At 32.2% G+C, this 11,238-nt stretch overlaps 1 non-coding gene across 1 annotated transcript; it reads right to left on the bottom strand.

Annotated features, from left to right (window-relative positions):
* Positions 1–10,810: 10,810 nt before the first annotated feature.
* TRNAI-UAU (transfer RNA isoleucine (anticodon UAU)) lies at positions 10,811–10,884 on the bottom strand. The gene has a single exon. It is a non-coding gene; the product is annotated as a tRNA-Ile (tRNA).
* Between the last annotated feature and the right edge of the window lie 354 nt (positions 10,885–11,238).

Raw genomic sequence — 11,238 nt, forward strand, 5'->3', positions numbered from 1 at the left:
TTGAAAAAAAAAAAGAATGGAGAAGCCAGTGTGAAAAGACTGGGCAGAGTCAGCTTTGGATACATTTAATTACATAATCTGGAAATTATGATTACAGAACAGAATATAAATAATATAAGCCCCAATGAAAAGGAAAGCAACAGAAGTAATAAAATTGGGAGATTGGTAAAGGGAGGAGGAAGTGTAACTGTGCTAACCACCTCACCTTTTATGGCAAGGAATCAATCGATACTGTCTAAAATTGAAACATGAGGTTTAAAAAATCAATGACTCTAATCTCTTTATGGTTTATGGTATTCATAACCATCTTTCCTTAACCGTGGGGGTATCTTTTATTAATTAATATATCCTGTGGTAGGAAAAGATTTAAAGTGCAGAATTTCCTTCAGACTTACTTCAATTTTTTTTCTCTTCTGTTTAGTTTGATTAAAATTAAGCTTACATTTTGGCAAAATGTAAAGTAGGGATCAACTTTCACAAAACCATTTCTGTCTAACCTGATCTAAACCTTTCACTTATTCATTCATTATGCTTTTTGTATATAAGCATAGAGAGATATTGGAAATAATGTTTACTAGAGTTTATGTATTCATCCACTCTAAAATGCAGACTTATTTTTTCACATATAAACAATTTTGAAATCTAGTGAGCTCATGAAATGGTTGTTGGCCAGATGCCAGTAGTGAAGCAGTTGTTATTGCTGACACCTTCTGGTAAGACAAAGAAAGTGCCAGCATCAAAATTCATAGCTGGGTATCAGTAATTTGGAAGAAAAGTCCAGAGATGATAGCTGAGCACTCTTTCAAGAAATACTATTATATTTTTAACCTTTTAAACAGCAAATACTTTTGCACCAACCTAATACATCCATACTCTTTATGCACAAAGGATTATATTGTATACACACACACACACACACACACACACACAACTTGTGTTCAAAAAGTGATTCAGAAGAGTTGAACTCTAAATGTAAGGATGGTTTAAGAATATATTGCCCCGTTATTTCACTTGTATTTTCCTTTTTATGTTTGCATAAGAATAATATATTATAAACATATATTTAAATAAGTCTAAAAGAGTTCTTTCAGTAAAAATTTCAAGTGATATAAAAGCATTGTGTAATGGTTTAATTGGCAGCATTTTTAGTTATACAAAAAGTGATTTGTCTTAGAATCAAAACCTAGATTTTATGAAATACGGTATTTCTGAGTGACAGAACTGGATGGTTCATTGCTTTCTTCTTTAAAGTTCTCCATATTGCTTAATTTTATAATGAATATATAATAAGAAATATCATAGACATTAAATTTAATGTTATATATTATAATTTTATATTATGTATAATATATTATTACATATTATAATTATATATGATGTATATTTTGCATAAAACACTTATAATATCATGTTATTTTATAAGTATACATATTATATAATTAATATGTAAGTTTCCCACATGGATTAATTTTATAATGAATATGTAATAAGGAAATAAATACTATGGGCTTTTTAGTATGACTGATATTTCACTTGAACCATCTTGCTATTTCTTTCCCAATCTTATCCATGTTCACCCATATTTGTTTAGCTTAGTGTACAAATTTCTCCATATCCTTTAACTTTTCAGTGTTTTGGCCATATTCTAGGTCTAGGATGGCTTTTTGCAGGGTGAAAACAAATATTTTTAAAACCAAAGAACTCTGGCACTCGTTTGAAGCTGTGCCTTTTAGTAGCCTCTCTCTCTCTCTCTCTCTCTCGCTCTCGCTCTCGCTCTCGCTCTCGCTCTCAGTCTCTCTCTCATCCTTCATCTCTTTTCTCCTTCCTCATCTCCTTCTATTTTTCTTCACCTTTTTTTTCTTACCTATTTCATGATCTCTGAGAGATGTTCCACAGGAGTCACTAGTTAGAAGAAACAGTCATACCCTAAGGATCAAGGATGACAGTTCAGGACCACGGACAGTAACACATGGCCCTGCAGAATCACAGTCATAAATGTTATGAATACCGTGATATATGTGTGGCTGTGAATAGGTACCACCAGGAAAAGTTCAAGATTATTTTTCAAGCAAAATACTTATCAGTCAACATAAGTTTGTTGATTTCCCGTCATTAATTACCGCCCAAAATTCAATGGTGGAAAAAAACAGATATGATTCCAGGCCATATAAAGCTTATGGCCATGTGTGGTAAGCAAAGAATAATTAAATAACGCCAAATTGTAAATTTGCCAAGTGCTTGGAAAGAAAAGCAAAGGGAACTAGGTGGCCATTAGTCATAGGCTTAATGGAGGTTCCTTTGAGGAAATAACATTGAGGTGTAAACTGGAAGTTAAATAGGGATTAACCAAGAGAAAAGGGCGAAAGTAGCCATCTCATTAGAGAAAATAGCAGTTTTACAGGAACTTGAAGAGGTACCAGTTACAGCACTTTTGAGAACTGCTAGGATGTTGTAACTAAAACAAATAAAGCACGTGGAAAATAAACTCAAATTGGCCACATGATACAGGACTTTGAAATCATATTAGGATTTATATCTTGATATAGATGATGTAATACAGAATTGTACACCTGAAATCTATGTAATTTTACAACGATGGTCACCCCAATAAGTTAAAAAAAAAGATTTATATCTTGATTCTATGAGCCATGGGAAAGCTTTGGAGAGTTTTAAAAAAAAATAGCATTGACATGCTCACATTTGCATTTTTGATGTGATATCTCTCGTACACGTGTAGTGACCGTATTGAATGAGACATATACTTGTAGATATGGGGGAACTAGAGACTATTTGCTTTAGGAGGAAATCTTCCTTGATGAAACACTGGATTATTATAGTGATACTGTCAGTGGAAAGAAGTTGATTATTTGAGAGATATGTAGTAAATTAAGTAGAATGGACTTGACAATAGACGACTCATTCTATAAGCAGACCATGATCAAAATTATAAGGTTTTTGATGTGAACAAGAGTTGGTTAAGGACACTTTCACTAACATGAGAAACACTCTCTCAGTTTCCCTTATTCATGGGTAAAGTTTTAGCTAGAGTGAAGGTGAGGTACTGTTGACATATTCTAGAAATAAGATGGAGGAGTCCATTGGCTACATAGGTGTGGAACTGAAAGAAGAAATTTGGAGTAGAGATACAAATTTGAAAATCAGACCTGCATAGGCGGTAAATGAAGTTATGAATATGAATGAAATTTACTTCAACATCCTGTCTCCAATTCAAAAAGACACCAGATCTTTAGAGGAATTTAAAGAAAGAAACCAGTAAAGAGGAACAAGTCCTGTGATGTATAATAAATACTTTTCTTTTCTTGCAACTATGTGAAGGAACCTGAAGAAGTTGATACTAGGGATATAAAACTCAATAAAAATTCTTCCCCTCAAAATATTGTAGTCTAACATAATTATATATATATACATGTACTTTTTATGAAGTAATTTATTCTGTTTTATTAGAATCACTTGCTTTCAAATTGTTGGCCACATTTAAAAACTTTTGAGTTAAACATTTCATTCTGAGATCTTTTTCAAAGAGCAAGTATATACAGCAACAGCAAAAATTCTGGATCTTCTAAGAATTCTCTTTAACGAGTTTAAAATGTTGCTTACAAATATTAGTAAAGGAGATTCAGGTACAAACTGTGCAGTTTAACCAAATTTTGCAATCAATGACGAATTTCCAAAGGAATCATAGCCACGATATTTTCCAAAGAAACTCAAGAAACAGCTGGGAGTGTAGATAGCGATCTCATTGCTGTGCGAGCGAAGGTTCACAAGAACAGACACTGAGGCTGATATGAACACGTTGCAATACACGCTGTATTTGGCATTTTACCCCAAACCACCGTCCTGACAGACTGCAGGTTGGTTTATCTGCTGTCAGAAAGCTCTATACTCCTAGGCCTCACTGTGGGTTTATGTAACAATCCAAAATTACTGTTTTAAGTGAGTGCAAGCACATTCAATTTCAAACTCGATGTGTCACAAACTGTAAGGCAAAAACAGGACCATCTAAGTATAGATATGGGTTTCTGCCTGATCACAGACTCGATTAAACTGATTAGCTCTTTATCAGAATATCAGAAAATCAATTTAAGCCTAAAATTGTTCTAACTTTGAAGGAAATAAAGTGTAAAGACACATGTGGACTGCATCTTAGTAATATGAATCTCTTACTTGAATCTGTTTTCTTTTTGTAACAGCATATACACTTCCCTGGAATTTTGCTGTAATTTATTAATTAACAACGAGAAGGAAAAAGTATTTAGAGCCTATCTTTATTGTTGTTACCAACATCAGCAGTAATGTGATATCATTAGCTGATCAATTTTAAGTCACAACGAAAACAAACTAGAAATTAAACTGTAGAATATAAACCATTAGAAAAAAGCTACACTTTATATAAAAATAATATCAATAACCAAGTTTTTTTTCTAGGTATGTGCATAACACTGTAAGAAGAGCGAACAAAAAGTGACATTCTTGAAAATACAATAGATGTGATTTTTATCAGTTTAGCTTTTCCTCAGGAAGGAATAAAATATGCAGCTCAGACAGTCTCTTTTTCTAATCTCACATCACCAAATAAGATGAGTACGGGAACCAATTTTCCCATAGACACAAAAATGTAAATAAATGGATGGATAGATAAAATGCTGATGTTACTAGCACCTCTAGAGTAGTTTTAGGAATATTTAAATAGAAGGACTAAATTCCTATTATGACTTGTTACATTCAACAGGGTGCTAAACTGCAGTCTGAGTACTTACAGGTTCAAATGCTTACGTTGGTAATTGGTAAAAATGTTTTTCCCATTTTGTTCAAACTTTCCATCAGCTCATTATTTCATTTTTCTTTTTTGTTTAGAAATGGATAATATCCTCCATAAAAGGAGAATAAAATTCCGTGGTAAATGAGTAAATCAACGATTGGGCACTAAGGTCTCTTGATATCCATTGTATTTACCAAAATACTCTCATTATTTCCACTATAAATAAATTACTAGATACCAAATTTAATCAGTCATTTTAAAATTCAATATAAACTGGCAGATTATCTATATCAAAAATTTTAAACAGGTCTGTGGTATGCCATAAAAAAAATCAAACAAATATTCAATTTGATTACTTTTCTTACTTGTATTTAGTTAACTGCAGAAATTAAGCTACTTCTAGTTTAAAAATATAAAGCATTTAAAACTGTGTTTAAATATGAAGATATATATATGCTATAAATATTTGACTTGATAACAAGGAAAGAACAATTTTCATGCCAGGCAAATACTTCACACTTGTCAAATTGTCAAATGTTTTTATGACACAAAATAAAAAACACAATTATCCTCTGCTATCATAAAAATCGGAAACATTTCCTGTCTTAATCTAGAATTGTTTTATTATTTTTCCGAATACAAGTAGACATGTTAATGTCAATATTCTGTCCTGAAAACCAGAAGCACTGCACCAACCACAGCTACTCACCATTATTTCAGTGCAGGGGATTATGTTACATGTCAAGTCCAAACCCTTAAACAAATTACTTAAACTTGAGAAAAACACAGTACACACTTACATATAACATCCATAGTGCTAGGATGCAAAACTCTTTAAAAAAGTCAGCATTTGCTGTTCATTAAGCATTTGGCATGATTGTCAACAAACAATTGCTTTTTATACAGTAACACTGATGATTTTCTGCTGGCAACGTTAGACAATAAGTGAGTAAATTTACATAAACCAGATAATTATAAGGAATAGTAAGTCCTATAAGAAAACAGAATTGGTTAGTGAGTGAAGAAAAGATTAAGACACAGCTGAAGTGCTAAAAGAGCTGCTACCATTTAATGAGGTGGACATTTTAGGCTTTTAATCAGAACCATTCTCCAGGACTTATGGTACAGCCTGGCACATACTATCTTATTTAGTTTATAAAATATTTGGAGAAAGAGCATTACAGGTGAAGAAACTGAGGCACAGAGAGGTTATTAGACCTCTCTAAGTAGAGATCGCTCTCAAAAGACAGGTTTGATGTGAATAAGATATTGAAAGAGCCGAAACAACAGCAGAGTATGCTTAGAGTTTAATATTAGAGAAGAGGGTACTGCAAATTAATAAATAAATTAAAGAAAGAAAGAAAGAAAGAAAGAAAGAAAGAAAGAAAGAAAGAAAGAAAGAAAGAAAGAAAGAAAGAAAGAAAGAAAGAAAGAAAGAAAGAATAAGGTCTATTTATGTACAAACTGGTGCAATCTGAATAAGGTCTATAGAGTGTAGTAATATCAGTTTCTGGGTTTTGATAATTACTCCCTAGATATGCAAGATGTAACCATTGGGGCATGCTAGGTGAAGGATACACCAGACTTCTCTGTACTAATTTTGCAACCTTCTATGAGTCTGTAATTATTTCAAAATAAAAAGTTAAAAGCATACAGACCCTAGAAAAGTTTCCAATCCCACAAACTGAATTCCAATTGTCTTCATATCAGGGGTGGCACCTGAAAGGCCAGACTACATAATTGGAAGAGCCCAGTGAAAAACGCAAATGCAAGACCTCTTGTTCTAAACTATTAAGAATTTCAAGATGGCTATAGCAAAGCTTTGAACCAGGGGTGGAGCCCTTCTGAAGGTGGGGCCCTGTGAGAGTGACTGCACAGGTCACGTGACCATAAGCTGCTCCTGGCAGCTTGTAGACAACAGTAAGTTGACGTGGATACGTGGATGAACTGATAATATTTGAGTTCTCCTGAAACTTTCTGGACATCTAACTACAGCTGAGAAAAAGTATTTATCCGGGAGACAAAGAAAGACATAAAAGTGCAGAACCCCTCTTTCAGACTACAAAACTTGTATGATGTTTTATAAACAGCCAGCAAAATGGCATTAGCAACAGCACTACTGCAGTGTGGGCCCATTATACCTACAAGGACAGTACTGAAAGATAAATTTCATGGTAGTTGCAGTCCCTTTGAAAATTTTTATACTATAAATTAGAGCAGATTTAGGTAGCAAATATTTGATAACTTTTTTAAAAAGTATAATAATAAAATAAAGCCTCCTATATACATGTAGTCTTGTCGAGGATTTTTCCTCACGTTGCTTCTTCCATCTTGAAAGAGACGGACCTCAGACAGCCCTGATCGTATATTCATCCTTTTTGCACTTGCAGGGCCTCTGAGGAAGCTACAGTTATCAGACATAACAACAATCAATGAATTTAAAATCCACTCCAGACATACTTTTTTAAAGATATATAGTTTACACCACTACATAGAATTTAAGAAATGTCAGAAGGCATACAAATGGATATACAATTACTTAACTCATTTACAATGTTGAACTCACTGTGAAATTTACTATGAGGCCAACTCTCAGTTGGAACATCATCTAAGAGATATTTAGCTCCAGAAGCATCAGAAAAAAGCTTGTCTTCATTCAAGTCCCAGGACAAATTACAAACAGGCTGTAGTATATGAAAGTTTGTATCTATATGTGCACATCTATTGATCAACATTTTTAAGTTATTCATTTTTGTCTAACTTTCTTACAATGGCTCTAAATTATACATATTTTATTAAATTATGTAAATGACTCCCTTCTTTTATAACTTAGTTCTTTTCCAAATGACCATCTTATCTCATCACATTAATTTAAACATGTGTATATAAAATTTTATCAGCTACCTTACACGTAAAAAATATGACAGAAAATCGATGTGTATATTTTTATAAATGTATTTGTATGTGTGTGTGTATAAAGTCACTAACTGGACATTTCCAAAAATGGCATCTATAGCGTTGTACTTTGGGGAAAATAAGTGGATCTGGGCCAGTGCTTTTTATAAGTACAGTCAATAAATTAAATTTAAAAAATAGAAATATTGTGTGCATATTATATACATTTTTGCTTGTTAATGAATATATAAGTCCATTATCATCATGTTGACGAATATAGCTTTTCTTTTAAATATACCATGATTAATTTAACGAGTCTCCTACTAAAAATCATTTAAGTTGCTTCTAATTTTTCACCGATACATCTTTCTAACGACAACTTTACACACTTGCCCATTATTAGCTGAAGATAAATTGCTATAAGTGGATTGCTGAAATCAAGGGCATAAACTATGAAAGATTTCGATGATAAAAGGCAGTTTATGTTTTTGCACTGTAATCTATGAGAGTGTTACATATCATTTATAATAGATATTTAGCAGGTAAAAAATATATCTCATGTTTTTCTTTGATTTGCTTTTTTATTTACAAGTGTGGTGAAGCATGTTACATGTATTTATTTGCCTTTTACATGTTTTCTTTTCTAATTAATCTATTTCTGTCATTTTTCTTTTATCACGAAGTTTTTATATCGATACATTAAATCTCCTTATTTGTTAAAGACACTAATCAGATCTTTCACCTGTGGTACTGGCTATGATGCACTTTGTTTTCTTTCGTTTTTCTTATTTTACCTTTGATTTTCCTCTTGCATTTCAATTATAGTAGCTTTTTGCTGTCAAATCCACCACTTTTATTCTTTATCTATTTTTATTTTTGGTGTCTTGCTAAGAAAATAATGTATGGATAGTAATAAACTTTTTTTTTCCTGATCATTGTGGTGTTTTATTTTACATGTAATAAGTATTCTTGTTTTAACTTTAATTCATATTGAATTCATTCTGGTAAAGTTTAGAAAAAAGCATATAACTTTGTTTTAGATCTAAGTATCTAACAAGGGCCCCCGTTTCATTTTTAAATGTCTAATTATTGTTCTATTAATGTGAGACTTGTGGTTTATACATTCTAATTTCTGTTTCTTTTGTCTCCGTTTTTATTCAAGGGCCAAAATCATGCTGGTTTAATATTGTAGGAACATATTTTAATATCTGCTAGGACCAGCTCCTCTCATTTCTCTACTCATAAACAATAAGCTGGGCTACTTCTATCCATTTATTTTTCCCAACCGCACTGGCAGAAAGAGCCCCTTCTTGCCTAGCATATCTATCAAGATGAAAATATAAGATTCTAAGAGACTCTGTTTGCCAGAGCGATTTTAAAATTCTACCAATATGAGACTCAACATTACAGTAACATAAATTCTCCCCAAATTAATTTGTAATCAATTTCTAACACACTTCTTCTAATCAATATAAATGGACTATTTTAAAGATAAAAATGTAATTCGAATGGTCACATGAAAAATAAGAGAATGTGTGTATGAATATTTATTGTATATTTTACAAAAATTTGTTGAGTTTAGTACAGAGGTAAAAAAGTCAATTGTAGAGAAACAATATTTAGAAAAATCCTCTAAACTCTCACCACATATGACAACAGATCATCTCAAGTAACTCAGACTTTAATTATAAAAACCTCACTGGTAAAGTCAGCCAAGTATATGGAATTAATCTGTATAATTTTCACCTGGCTTCAGATATAGCACTTGGAAACAAGATTGCGTCAACTGAGACATTTATTCCCCCTAAGGACAAATTAAAATTTTCAGCGTGAAAATTACTCTGAGATAAATTATCAGGTGAGGAGCCAGAAGTCTAGAGAATTTAAGTGACTTTCCCCAGGGTGAAATACTATTTAAGTGCTCAAAAGGGAGTAGCAGCCAGTCCTTTAAATACAGGTGCAATTTCTATTGCCCTTCCCAGGTGCTTTCTACTTGATCTTTTATATTACTTGTTTTTTCATTATTTTTATTGCAGCCATGCTGAGAACAAGCTGTTGTTGCTGTTGTTGTTGTTGTTGTTTTTCTAACCAAGTTAACTCAGATATAGATGGGAAAAGAGGGTAGAATTATGTGTGGTTAAAGGCCTTAGGTACTATTGTAGAACTATTATAATTGCCAGATATTAAAACATTTTCCAGTGAAAAACAGAATGTTGGGGAACGAGAAGACCAATCTTAAAGAAGGCTGATGAATTCTCTTCAGGAATATATTAAGGAGACATCCCACTCCACTCATATATCAACACCTTGAATTCTTTTAAAATATATTTTGTGTGTTTAATGTTTTCATCAATTATAATTTCAACAATAGGGAAATAATTACATTAAATCTAGTATATATGTTTTAGAGAATACGGTACAGTTTTTAAAATATGTATTGGAAAATATATTAAAGGCACTGGAAAATATTTTTTTTATAAAAACCTTAAATGAAATAATGTAATATAAATGATTTTATTTATCAAAACCATATATAGCTGTATAACTGATATATACATTTGTACATACTTACGGATATAGCCAGAAACATATAGGAGATGTTTAACCTTGGTAATTTCTAGGCATTTTTTGTTCAGTCCCTTTTTTATGTTTTCTGAAGTCGATAATTAGCATATATTTTTTCCAATCATAAGAAAAATAACATTGAAAAAATACGTCCTCAGTTGTGTCACAGCAGGCCTGAACTAATACCTTTCCAGGGCTTTACATTTGAATGACTTTTTAGGTTATAAAGGTTTACATATGTATTTTATATTCTAGAATTCAAGAAAGATTAACCATTTTAAAAGTGACATTGCCATTGCTTCAGATAAAACAGCTAAGCCTTAGTCAATGAATGGAAAACAGTAAGAAAAATAAATTTAGTCTGTATAGGAAAAACTAGATCTGCATTAAGAGTCACGATTTAAGAGTACACAGTTCAAACATTGGAAAAGTAAAATTCCTTCTGTCATTAAAAATGTTTCATAATTGTTTTATTTTTAACTGCCTGAAATGGTGGAAATCTGTTTTATCTTTTGTTTGTTTGTTTGTTTGTTTGTTTGTTTTCATATTTACGGAGGGCGCAGCTCACAGTGGCCCATGCAGGGATTGAACCATCAATCTTGGTGTTATAAGCACCATGCTCTAACCAACTGAGCTAACCGGCCATCCCCCGTTTTGTCTTTTTTCAAATAGATTCGGAGAATATAAAAGCTAGGTAACGCTTAATAATCAACATAGTTAGGAAACCTTAAATCAATTAAAACATTAAGGAGTAAATAGAAAATAAATCAGAAAACCCAGTGCTCACACAAATTTCAGGGGAGTTGGATTCATATCAACATATATTAATCTAGTCCAGAAAGTTAATTCTCCTAAGGAAAATAATTGCTTCCTTGTTGCATCAATCTCATGTGATTTGGGGGATAGTTAGGTGAGGCAATGCATATAAATTGTTTATCCAAGTACCGAGCACATAAGTACTCAGTTCAGTATATTAGGTTATCTCTAGCATTATTATT

This window comes from Rhinolophus sinicus, chromosome 12 (assembly GCF_057876585.1).
Source record: "Rhinolophus sinicus isolate RSI-liver-muscle chromosome 12, RSI-T2T, whole genome shotgun sequence".
NCBI classification, from domain to species: Eukaryota; Metazoa; Chordata; class Mammalia; order Chiroptera; family Rhinolophidae; genus Rhinolophus; species Rhinolophus sinicus.